Genomic DNA, 13,427 nt, shown 5'->3' with positions numbered 1-13,427 from the left:
TTTGGTTTATATTGTTAAGGGTTTCCCCAACACCCTGAGAGCAGTGGGATGGATGGAGTGAGGGGAGGAAAGAGAGGAGAAGCAGAGCCCAGATGGGGTGATTATGGCTCAGGTTCAGGCAGGAACTACAGGTTCTCCCCACTTCATGAGGCACATGTACAGATCCAGATAAACATGGTGGTGGGTGCTGGTGCTGCCTTGAAAGATCCCCTTCACTTGGCATGTGTGCCTATTTCCTGGCTGTTGTGTCAGCTGCACACAGCCCATGGCTGCCCCTAGCACCCAGGAAGTTATTCTTGGCAACTACCACCTTGGGTTTAGTGTGCTTCATGCACCTCACTCAACACCTGAGGTTGCTGGCAACCAGGGCCTGGCTGACTCCAAGGCATGCAGACCAGCCCCATGCCTCAAGGTGGGGATAGCTTTGGAGCAGTGGATGCTCCAGAACTCCCAGGGATTGAAACAAGCCACCTTCTCTAGTAAAGGGCCAGACGGCAAATTGTTCAGTCTTTATGGGCCACATTGTCTTGTTACAAATGCTCAACTCCGCCCTTGTAGCAAGAAGGCACAGACATGAGGTCAATGAAGGGGGTGTGGCTGTGTACCAATAAAACTTTATTTATAAAAACAGGTGGTTGCTAGATTTGGTCCAAGGGCCATAATTTGACTACCCCTGGTCCAGACTTTATCTGACACTGAGACCCTATCCTTGAGTGGCTCCTTTATCTTTCCTATTTTGTTTCCCTCACAACCCAAGAGGGGTGTGTGCATGTGTCTGTGCATGTGTCTGTGTCTGTGCGTCTCTGTGTGTGTCTGTATGTGTGTGAGTGCTGGAGAGCATTCCCTCGGAGTCTCATACACCTGAATCCCTCTCTCAAGTGCTGCTTCTAGACAATTCAAACCATGATAGATATGGACTATGTTTGGCTTTAGAAACCAAATGAACCCAAATGGAAAGAGACAGGGACACTACAGCTGAGAGATGAGCAGAGCATGTTTATCACTGCACAGGCAACTGCATCATGGGAATGTCACCAAACATATGCCACATAACCCAGCCTCTGGCCTGCACGTGAGGAAGTGGGTGTATCCTTCTGCCGAGATAGCTTTTTTGGCTGAGATTCAGCAGGGCTGGGAAAGCCCAAGATTAAGGAAATCATGGATGAGGTGCTGCATAAGGTACAGCTTTTGCTGAAGCGTGGACCTCAAGATCCTCTGATATCTTCTCTCCAGAGCAACCTGCTGGAGAAGTTTGTCTCCTCCCGGGCATGTCAGGCTAGACATGTTTTGTGCCCAAATGCTGGTCCAGGGGGAGCACTTACTACAAGTCCTCATTGTGTCCTGGTTTTGTGAATTTTTTTTTCTCACAACGTCTTTTTTTTTTACTGGACAGGTTCTGCTAGTTGCGTGTACTCAGAGCTACCCTGCACAGAATACACTGTGCCCTGAGCATCTGAGTCATGTGATGAACCGCCCATCACGGTGACTGTCTCAGTCTGGGTTTTCCCAAAAGTCACTGAGGTAAGGACTCAAGGAGGAGCAAATCTGGGAGGCAGGCTCAGGGAATACTATAGAAAAGGAGTAGCAGAGTGAGACAGGGAAGAGAAAGCAGACTAACTGTAGTGAACTGGAGTCTTATCCCATTTTGGAATTCTGGTAAATGGTGTTGAATGCCTGTCTCAGAATTTTGTCTTCCGTGGGCAAGTGAGCCCCTTACTATTCCTACACCAATTCCCAACAGTCATTGGGTGAGGGCTGCTTCTGGAAGATAGCAATGCCTTAGCACTCGCAACCCACCATGTTCAGGGGCGGAATGTGCTCTGGCAGCCACAAAAATTCTTATTCAGATATGTAAGAGCCGGCAGTTGGAAATCAGGCCAGGAAACCACACCTCTGGCCACAGAAGTGCGTATGTGATCCAAATTGGACAAATCATGATGCCTCCTTCTTCTCGTAGTGACTGGGCTGGAGGCAGGCATGGGACCTACGCTGGACCTATTAGAATTCTTCCCTGAGTTTTTCTACTGGGAATCTTTGGACTCAAGGAGCCAGAAGGTCATGGATTCAAGTGAGTTTGAACCTGCCATGTGGAGAATATTGTGAAGGAGTAAGGACAATAGGAGGAAAGCAGAGAAGATAAGATAGGGAAATCCCTTTCTAATAAGCTAGCATGCTTTGGGGTTACTATCTTCGGCAATGTAGAGTTTGGACTAGTGTAGTTCTGTGGATTCCCTCTGGGAAGTGAGACTTCCAGATCGAGGGGAGGCTGCCCATGTGGCTATAATGAAGGGCCTGGGGATTGTGTCAAGATGGAAAAGGAATCACACCTGGGTATTCTACAGAGATTTAATAGAAATTTCAAACAGCGAATGGCCTCAGTAGTACACAGGGAATGCCCAAAGACATTCATAAATTAATTTACTAATATCTTCATGGCAGGTCATGTTTTTTCACCCCTGGAAGTAGATCCCAAACATCAGCTCAAATTTTGTTCCCAGGCCTGCCAGGGGAAATGCTAAACTCTGTAGAGATAGAAATAAAACTAAAGGAAATAAAACTCTGTAGAGATGTTCCTCATCACTTGGGACAGGCTTTTATATTATTCAACAGAATAGTTAATATGCTATCATAAAGTATTTGCTTCTGGATGATTTCTCCCAAGTCCTGAGCTTCTTCAAGGGCAGTGAGTGGTTAACCTAATGTAAGTGGGCATGACCAAGATGGCCCACCAAAGGAGTCCCTCACAAAAGAAGAGATGGGGCTGCCCCAGAGCCATATTCCTGCTATCACATGCAGAGCCACAGAAAGCAAATTCCGGCCATTTCAGACAGACATTTGGTGCTTGCTTCCAGACACTGAATATTCACAAATATTGAAATCCAGTCTCAGGGCAGCAATCAAGAATTATTAAACAGACATTTGTGACTGGGTTTTTTAAATGTTATTTTCATTTTACTGAACAAGAAGATAGAGCAAACCTGGCAACCCAGAGTTTCTGTGAGTTTTGTACAAATATATCCAGCTAAGGAGGAGAAACCAAAGTGTAGATGGGAAGTCAGCCCAGCTTGGAATCCAAGCAAAATAGAACAATAGGGTGAGGGAAGAGCAAAGACTGGATCAGATTCATCCTTGCCAGTAAAGGTGAGAAGAAAAATAAAAGAGGTAGAGCGTATGTAGGTATATATGTATATGCATATGTATTTTTATGTATATATGTACACATATGTATATATTATCTATTTATCTATCTCTATCATTTAATTTATATAGTCATGGCCATAGAAGGAATCCAGTCAGACCAATGATGACTTGCTCTCAGCAGGGTAGTTTCTTTTGTAGACACACTTCGGGCCCAGAGATATTTTACCTACCTCACCTCTGTAGAAAGATACTTCCTACCCAATGCCACAAAAAAAAAAAAAACCTTCCCTGCCTCGTTATAATTTCGCAACTCATTCTGACTCTTAGAAATAACAAACAAGGACTTGCTGTTCTGGGATGCTGTTTTCCATCAAGAACCTCAGTCAACAAACAAAAAGTTGATGATGTCCCTGTGCTCTCCTTCCTAAGACGGAAGAGGGGTCTTAAGTATTTAACAGTCATTTTCAAAGAAGGGTAAGACATAGCTACTCTAATTGGAAGCATCTGGCTGACCTACCCCCAGGTAACCGCTGCATAAGTATCATTATATGTGGTATATCTTAGTCACTAAACAGAAATAAAATAAATGCAATTCAGATAGGGTCAGCTAAGGTAAAAATGCTCAGTTGCAAACACTGGGAGGATGCTGTGGGCTTCTCAGTGTAGAAGAGACAAATAACAACTATCAGAAACTGGACTAATTTGGCTCATCTTGGGAGAAAAGTAACAATAGCCAGTCTTTCAAGGCACATAACAGGAAGAACAGCTCAGAAAGGCACAAGATGGTCAAAGGTGTTGTTTCGTGGAACGTACATAATGTGCCAGGCACTTGGCGAGGAATTTCTCATGTAATATATCTCCTTTAATTCCTATATCAACCCTATAATGTAGAGATCTACAGACAATACATCTTTTAAAATAAGGTGTTCATTGTAGAACAAGTTTAGATTTATAAAAATACTGCAAAGGGATCCCTGGGTGGCGCAGTGGTTTGGCGCCTGCCTTTGGCCCAGGGTGCGATCCTGGAGACCCAGGATCGAATCCCACATCGGGCTCCCGGTGCATGGAGCCTGCTTCTCCCTCTGCCTATGTCTCTGCCTCTCTCTCTCTCTCTCTCTCTCTCTCTCTCTGTGACTATCATTAAAAAAAAAAATACTGCAAAGATGGCACCAGGGTGGTACCTGGATGGCTCAGTTGGTTAAGTGTCAGACTCTTGGTTTCAGTTCAGGTCATGATCTCAAGATTGTGAGATTGAGCTCCATGCTCAGCGTGAAGTCTGATTGAGATTCTCTCTGGCTCTGTCCTTCCCCATCACTCGGTCTCTGTCTCTGTCTCTGTCTCCATCTCTCTCTCTCAAATAAATAAATAAATTAAAAAAAAAAGATGGCACCAAGAATTCCCATATATACCCCAGATCCTGTTACTAACATCTTGTGTTGTATGGTACATTTAAATAATGAGCCACTTTGATAAACTACTATTAACAGAAGTCTACACTTTATTCAGATTTCCTCAGTTTTTATGTAGTGTCCTTCCCCTGTTCCAGAATCTCATCCAATTACCACATTAAATGTAGTCATCATGTTTCCTTAGGTATCTCCTGGCTGTTAGTTTCTTAGACTTTCCATGTTTTTGATGATTTTGACAGTGGTAAGGACTTCCAGCTAGGTATTGCATAGAATAGGCCTTGAATGGAATCTGTCGGATGTTTTTCTCATGTCTAGAGTGAGGTTGTGGGTTTGGGGGAGGAGAACTGTAAAGTGACATTCTCATCATCACCCATCAAGGATACATACTATGATGCCTTATCATTGTTGATGTTAACCTTCATCACCTGCCTGAGGTAGTGTCTGTCAAGTTTCTCCACTGTAAAATTATGCTATTTTTTTTCTCTTTCCATACCATACTCTTTAAGTCACTCCGTACAACCCACACTTAAAGAGCGAGGAGTTATGTTCTACCTCTTTGAGTACAGAGTGTCTATTAAATTATTCAGAATTCTTTATAGGAGGCTTGTCTCTTTCTCGTCGCTTAATTATTAAACCATTTATTTATATCAGTGTGGACACACAGAGATGAATTTTATTACATTGAGTTATAAACTAATACTATTTTATTCTGTTTTTTGCTCAAATTGTTTTAGGTTGGCCATTGGAAACTTTCAGTTGCTCCTATTGCCCCTTTTTTAGAGCTTCCTTGCTAAAAAAGCAATACAAGATGTTCCAGGTTCATCTTGTATATTCCCTGTCCAGTGCTAGAATCAGCCATCTCTCCAAAGAGGTTTGGCTCATTTTATTGTAGAATGATGTTAGTAACTAAGATCTGAGTGCTGGGTGTGCTCATTGCTTCTGGTCTCTCTCTCTGCCGACAGAGTAAGGAAATCTGTGTGTGTGTGTGTGTGTGTGTGTGTGTACTAACTCACATGTACATGGGTCTACAAATATTTATATATGTAACCATCTTTATCTACCATAAGCTAAACATGAGTTCATCTTGCTATCTCTAACTCTAATCCATCATCATATGGGTCATTCTAGACTCCTCCTCTTGCTTATTTGTAAGCTCTCACTCCAACAATGAGAAATGTGGCTCTCAGAATTCAACAACTCAGTTGTTCAGTCTAGTATAGAGATCTAGCAATATTAGAATTATTAACCCACATCCCCATGGGAAACAACTTTTTATCAATTAGAGCACAGTCTTACGAACAATGGATCTTTCAAATTATTAATATGTTTTTCTCTTCTGTCTTCCTATGTACATGATGACCATGGCATCCACATATCTGGCTGGGTAAGGCTGGGGAATTAGGATTTATTACAGAAGGAATACAAAAAAATAATGATGATGATGATGATATTAATTGATTAATTAATGATGAAGATGGTGACACACTTATACATAATACACAAAGAGGTGTTATTAGGTACCAGGCACTATCCTCTATATGAACTAATCCAATCATTCCAAGAATCTCTATGAGATACTGTTTAACCCATTTTGCAAAGGAGGAAATCAAGGCACAGAGAGGCTTTGTAACCTGCCCAAAATTATACCACTTTCATACCACAGAGTTCTGCTTTAGACCTAGCCTTTTGACTCTAGAATCTGTGCTCTTGGTTACTTCCTTACTGGCTCTAAGGGAGTAAATTTTAAATTTCTGACATTCACAAAATTATTTTGCAGTCAGACAATAATACAATTTTAAGTCACATGGCTGATTTTGGAAAGTGTTCTAAATTCCTTTCTCTCTATTCTTTTTTTTTCTTAATTTTTAAAATTTAATTTAATTTTAAATTCCAGTAGTTAACATACAGTATATTATATTAGTTTCAGATGTACAATAGTGATTCAACAATTCCACATATCCCCCAGTACTCATCACAAGTGTACTCCTTAATCCCCAAAATCTATTTCACCCATCCCTCCACTCACTTCCCCTCTGATAACCATCAGTGTGTTATCTATGGTAAAAAATCTGTTTCTTGATTTCTCCCTCTCTCTCTCTCTCTCTCTCTCTCTTTCCTTTTAAATTCCACATATGAGTGAAATCATAGGTCTTTCTCTGACTGATTTATTCAACTTAGCATTCTACTCTCTAGCTTCATCCATGTTGCAAATGGCAAGATTTCATTCTTTTTGATGGCTGAGTAATATTCCAGTGTGTATATATGCCCCTATCTCCTTTATCCATTCTAAGCCCAAGTGTCCATCTAACGATGGACACATGGGCTGCTTCCAAAATTTGGCTATTGTAGATAATGCTGCTATAAACATTGGGGTGCATGTATCTCTTTGAATTAGTGTATCCCTTTCAAATACCCAATAGTGTTATTACTGGATCATAGGTAGTTACATTTTTAACTTTTTGAGGACGCCCTCATATCTTTCTCTCCATTCTTTAGCAAATTGAGGCTGGGACTTAGTAGGCAGGACTACAGAATTTTTGTCAAGGATGGACCAGGGAAGAAAAAAGATGGGAAGCCTGCCTCCTCTGATTTTAGGGAAATGAGAAAAATGACAAGGAAAGAGAGCGAGATGAAGGACTATCACTTGATTTTCCCTCTTTGGTCTTCAGACCCATGTTGGGGAAAATGATGGGTGAGGGAAACGCTGAGGGCAGGGATTTCTCATCTCACTACTGTGTTTGGGACCCCAGGAGGAACTCAAAGTGAAGAAGCTCTGAGCTATCAGAGGGGATCTGAGTCAGTTAAGAAGCAAAGTGGTATGATCTGACTACCCAGATAGCCTCAGAGCAGGGATCCTGCAATAGAACCTTTCATTGTGGAGCAGAGGGTTCCACATAGTAGCATGGAGTGCTTCCTTCCACTTTATTCTATTCTCCTTTCTCTCCCAAGCAGATGGTTAGCATAGCCCAACTCAGACAAAAATCACAAACTCAGAAAGGCCAAATAAGCACCTTAACCATATAAAAAACAAAAAACAAAAAACAACCTATTTCTCTAAGTATTACAATCCTAATTTACATATAAGGAAATTGAAGCCCAAAGAGGTTGAGATGCTTGTCCAAAGTCCCACAGCATATTAGTAAGTGTCAGGATTTGATCCCAGGTTTGTCTGATGGCAAAGCAGGTGCTTCCTCCACTAAGTTAAGCTGCCTCTCAGCAGGGACAGGAAGAAACCAGAGGTTCAGGATTGAGCCTCCTCTATGGAAAGAGACTCTTCTGTTTTGAGTATCTTCCTTCTTATAAAATTTCCCACTCAGACCAGTAAACCAGTGGCCAGATCTATATGTTTTTGTTTCCTTTTTCTTTTTTTTAAATTTTATTTATTTATGATAGTCATCACAGAGAGAGAGAGAGAGAGAGGCAGAGACATAGGCAGAGGGAGAAGCAGGCTCCATGCAGGGAGCCTGACGTGGGATTCGATCCTGGGTCTCCAGGATTGCGCCCTGGGCCAAAGGTAGGCGCTAAACCGCTGCACCACCCAGGGATCCCTTGTTTCCTTTTTCATCCGGAGAATAGAACTTATAATAATAATAACCCCAGGGAACGAGCAGGTCTCCCCCCACCCCTGTTCTGAGAATCCCTTCTTGCCTTGTGGAACCTGTGCTCTGACCTCTCCAGCTTGCTCACCCATCCATTCCTCCTCATGTATTTGTCTGCAGTGTGCCAGGCATTGTGCTTGGTGGACGAGTCCTAGCTCTTGCACCACCTACTAATTAGAGGAGCTCAAAAAATGTTCCCAAAGATTTTCAACACCCAAGAGGTTGCCTAGCCTATGAGGCCATGTTGTTCTTGCCCAGCTTTCTCCCCCACCCCACTCTCCCCAACATACTTTCTGTGCTTGACAGCATAGCTTTGCAGTCACTGCCCACAAGCAGCAGCATCCAGGATGACATAATGAAGTAAGAATGGAATTTTAACTCAGTTAGTCCTGGATTCAAATTCTGACTCTTCTTTTTGCCAATAGCATCTTGGAGTATGTTCTAACACCTGCCAGAGCCTCAGTCTTCAGCTCTAATATGGGGACATAACAGCTTCCTCTGAGGGGTGCTATGAGGCTTGGAGACTGCATATACACAGTGCTCAGCATCCCACCTGAAACAGAGTAACCATCCAAGACATTATAGCCAAAGCTTTATTGCTTCCAATTGTCTGGGAAACAAAGATGACATGATGGGGTGGCCACAAAAGGAGAGTGCGGTAGGTTTCCATAAGGCCCCCTCTGGACTCGGGATTCTTGGACATATTCCAGATCATTCAGTTGTCTCAGAACAGGATAAATGAGAGGGAATAGGGAGGGGATGTTCTTGCAGGGGCCAGTTGCAGTGGTAATTCTCAGAACAACAACAAAAAAAGAGAATACATGGTCAGAAGTCATAGCAGAGCTCTGGCTTTTAGCTCTGTTTTCCTTTCTATCCTTTCCAAACCTTTGTGCCCAGTATCCTTTTAAAGAGAAAACCTGAAAATTATAGTTTGAAACACCATGTAGATTTTCTGTGGCCACAAGCAAGCAAAAAAAAAATTCAAATCCAACTCAAAATTACCCTGAATTTGTCAAAAGAGAACATAGCAGGCTAGGCTCTCACCAGAAAAGGTTTATGTAGAAAGAGAATTAAATCCATCTTATTGAATCTTGGTGGCAGAAGGACCAGCAGGGATTTGCAATGGAGGAAAAACTGCACATACATCATTGTAAAACCTTTGGTAAACGAAGCATTTGTGTTACCCATGGGTTTGTATCTCTAAGCATGCAAAACATTTTTTAAAAATTTTTGACCATTTAGGATGGGGATATTTTAAAACTGGAGTTGTTAAATATTTATTTAATGTTCACTTCTGGCCACTTTTTATGCAGGCTCTGGGGGGTGGGGGCAGAGATTCATTCTAAATCTTGGGTTGTGCCCCAAAGAGACGATGGGCACTTTTGGTCTGCAGCGCAGACCAAAGGAACACAGGGGACATGGAGGACCCTTAAGACCAGCATGGTTAGTGCCATGATACAGTGAAACAGAGTCCTGTGACAGCACAACCAACATGGCACCTCATCCAGCTTTAGAAGGTAGAAGACCTTCTTCATTTACATTTTGAGAGAGATTGTCGAAGACACTACACGAGGACCATTTTAATTGGAAGTAACATTGTGAGCATGTTCAAGAAATGGCCATTTATTGGTATCCCGTTTCAGGGCCATCTCCAAAGTGAGTTAACTCACCACCGATGGCTCAGCATCTTCATTATAAATACCAAAGGTTGTCTTATGAGCACAGTGGTCATTTCCCCAAAGTCAAGCTCATGAGCTCGTCTAATGGTACACGTGTGCCCCGTCCCTCGCTAGCCCAGTGTGGCCTGGTTGCTTCCTTCCTGCTCCTTGTCCTCTTACCCTCCTCCTGTACCATCTTCCTCCCAATTCCATCTGTTTAGAACTTTTCTTTTCCCCTTCATCATGGTTAATCTTTTATCAGTTGCATGGTGAGCTGCAGCCTGTCATCTTGGCCTTCATTATTTCTAGTCCAAATGTGTTGTGGGATTAGAAACTAGATACCCAAGCTTGTTAGAATAAGTTGTAAAGTAACAATTAGCCATATGTAAAGATACTATTCTGCAAAATGCTCTCCTTTTTCCCAACATCTTTCCCAAGCTGACTCTGAATCATCTTTTCAGGGTCAGCTTATACATCATACCCTCCAGGGGACCTTCCTCCCCCCAATCTATCTTTTTTTTAAAAAGATTTTATTTATTTATCCATGAGAGACACAGAGAGAGGCAGAGAGAGAGAGGCAGAGACACAGGCAGAGAGAGAAGCAGTCTCCCTGCAGGGAGCCCGACGTGGGACTGGATTCCTGGTCTCCAGGGTCACGGCCTGGACTGAAGGTGGCGCTAAATCGCTGAGCCACCAGGGATGCATCCCCCTTCCCTATCTTAAATATTTCTGCACCTCTCCGTATTCACCTGCTAGGGCTGCCATAACCACTGAGATAGGGAGGGCTTTTAACAACAGAAATGTATCATCTTGCAGTTCCAGAGGCTGGAAGTCTAAGATCAAGGTCGGTTCCTTCTGAGGTGGTAAGGTGCCTCTCTCCTAGCCTCTGGTGGTATGCTGGCCATCCTTGGCACTCCTGAGCTGGTGGAAGCATCACCCCAATATCTGCCTCTATCCTCACATGGTGTTTGCTTTGTGTGCATGTCTGTGTCCAAATTCCTCTTTTTCAGAAGGACATAGTTGTATTGGATCGGGGCTCATCCTACTCCAGGAGGACCTCAACTTAACTAATTTACACCCGAAACAATCCTATCCCCAAACAAGGTCACATTCTAAGGTACTGAACGTTAGGACATCAGCATATCTATTCGAGAGGGACACGATTCAATTCTCAATTCGAAACACTTCCTTTGCTTTGCTTCTTTAGCCACAGAAATAGTCTCTTTATTTCCAATGCCTGTTTTCCCACACCGCTGAGGTCAGGGGATATGATCCATCTCCTCCACACCTCCGTTCCTGGCTCCTGGAGCTTACTCCATGGAACTGAATTCTAACTAACACAGGAAAGGATGAGGGGGAAAAAGACCATTTTTCAGGCACCTGCCATGTGACAGGCAGTATGCAAGGAGTTTTACCTAAAAGTCAGCTTTCTCGCTAAGAAAAATGCATTAAATGTGTCAGCTTAGCAACAGCCATTTTTGTTGCTCTGAAACTTGTTTTTTCTTTTTGGATTGTATGTGCACTGGCTACGTATTTTGTTTATGGACAATTTGACAGCAAACAACAACAATAGAAAAGGAAAGCAATAAAAGAAATGAGGGAACTGGGCCCAGCTTAGCCAAACACAAGGGATGCTACGCTGCTCAGGTATGTATCCTTCAGGTGGTAACACAATGCAGATACTCGATGGGTGGAGGATGCAATATATCTTACACCAAGACTCTAGTAGAAATGATGCTATACAGGGGTTGGGGGAGTCTCAGACAGCAGGTGACCAGTTGCTTAAGAAAATTTTCAGCGTGTACCAAAAAGACCTTTAGCTCCTGCTTTGGTTGAAGCTTCACAGAGCCAATGCATGGAGGCAGAGTATTTGTTGATTTCCTATCACTCATACATTTTGTCCTCACAGAGCCCACTTGGAGTGTAAATCTCCCGCACTTAACTTCGAGAGTCCATTTTCAAGGACTTGTCACATAGAGGATGGCTGAGGCTCACAGTGATAGACACGACCATGTCTCTCCCCATTTTCTTTATCTTCCAACGTCCTCTAACTAGCTTCCCCTGTGATTCAAGATGCTAATCTTTCCTCTTGAGGAGTATTTGAGAGCAAAGTGAGTTTATGAAGATAGACTAGGTCATTTAGAGACAGGAGACATGGATTCAAATCCTACTCCAGCAACGTACCAGCTGTGAGGTCTTAAGAAAATTAATGGAGCCCTTATGCCTGCGGTTTACTGCATATAAAATGGAGAGAGATGGGGAACTAAGTGTTACTGAAGGCAACGCACATGCCAACAAAAGAATTGGAAGCAGGTTCTTGAAGAGACATTTGCTCACCGACCTATACTGCAGCACTATTCACAATAGCCAAGAGGTAGAAGCAACCCAAGTACCCCTCGATAGGATGAAGGGTCAAAGAAAATATGGTATAGGGACCCCTGGGTGGCTCAATCCATTAAGCGTCTACCTTTGGCTCAGGTCATGATCCTGGGACCCTGGGATTGAGCCCTGTGTCAGGCTCCCTGCTCAGCGGGGAGTCTGCTCTCCCTCTCCCTCTGCCCTTCCCCCACCCACTCGTGCACACTTTTTCTCTCTCTCAAATAAATAAAATCTTTAAAAGGAAAGAAAATGTGGTATATGCAAACAATGGAATGTTATTCCGCTTTTAAAAAGAAGGGACTTCTGACACCTGTTTTAACATAGATGAACCTTAAGGACATTACACTAAGTGAAATAAGCCAGTTATAAAAAGATTCATACTGTATGAGGTACCTAGAGTAGTCAGACTCTTAGAGACAGGAAGTAGAATGGTGGTTACCAGGAGCTGGGGTGGGGGACAAGAATGGGGAGCTGGTGTCTAATGAGTAGAGGTTTCTCAATTTTGCAAGATGAAGAAGTTCTGGAAATCGGGAGCACAACAATGCAAATATACTTAACATTACTGAAGTGTATGCTTAGAAATGGTTGAGAGAGTAGATTTTATGTTTTGTGTTCCTTCCCAAAATTTGAAAAAAATAAAATAAAAAGCACGTGCCAAGTACTTTACCTATACATCCTTTATTATATCTGAAGCCATTCCGAAAGTTAGGCATTATTGTGCACAATTTGCAGATGAAAAATAGGAGGCAAAAAGAGGCTATGAACCATGTATTCAAGGTCATGGGCAGCAGAGACAAAGTCAACTTCATCCAAAACCAATGCTTCTTTCTCCATACTAACTGATTAGTTACGACAAAGTCCAGAATAAGATAAAATGAGATACATCCTGAAAGCACTAACCTTAATATCTGGCACATACAAGAATCTGTAATCTTTCTCCTCATATTTCCACATTTTAAAGACTTTCAAGCCCCAATAAAAACAGCCTAACCATTTTTATCCTCTGAGAATGCTCCAAGTGGTGATTGTTGATTAAATCAAATCCTTTTTAATTGCAAGTTGAGCAAATTCATTCGTTGAATAACCCACTTATCAAATAATCACCATGTGCCATTCCTAGGCCAGGCATCTTTCCGGGTATCGGGGAAAGAGAAATGGATAAGAAAAGATCACAGTCCAACGGAGTGCTGAAGACAGGAACAGACAGGTAAATGACTTCCTTCTATCACATGTGATATTAC

General features: G+C 42.6%; 1 protein-coding gene across 2 annotated transcripts in view; it reads right to left on the bottom strand.

Moving 5' to 3' along the window:
- The window catches only part of SHISA9 (shisa family member 9), a 288,046-nt gene that overhangs the window by 29,231 nt on the left and 245,388 nt on the right, over positions 1-13,427 (bottom strand). The gene's annotated exons all lie outside the window — the stretch shown is intronic.

This window comes from Canis lupus, chromosome 8, assembly GCF_048164855.1.
Source record: "Canis lupus baileyi chromosome 8, mCanLup2.hap1, whole genome shotgun sequence".
Classification (NCBI taxonomy): domain Eukaryota; kingdom Metazoa; phylum Chordata; class Mammalia; order Carnivora; family Canidae; genus Canis; species Canis lupus.
Note: the sequence above shows the minus strand (reverse complement) of the source record. Positions and strands in the feature narration are given on the sequence as shown.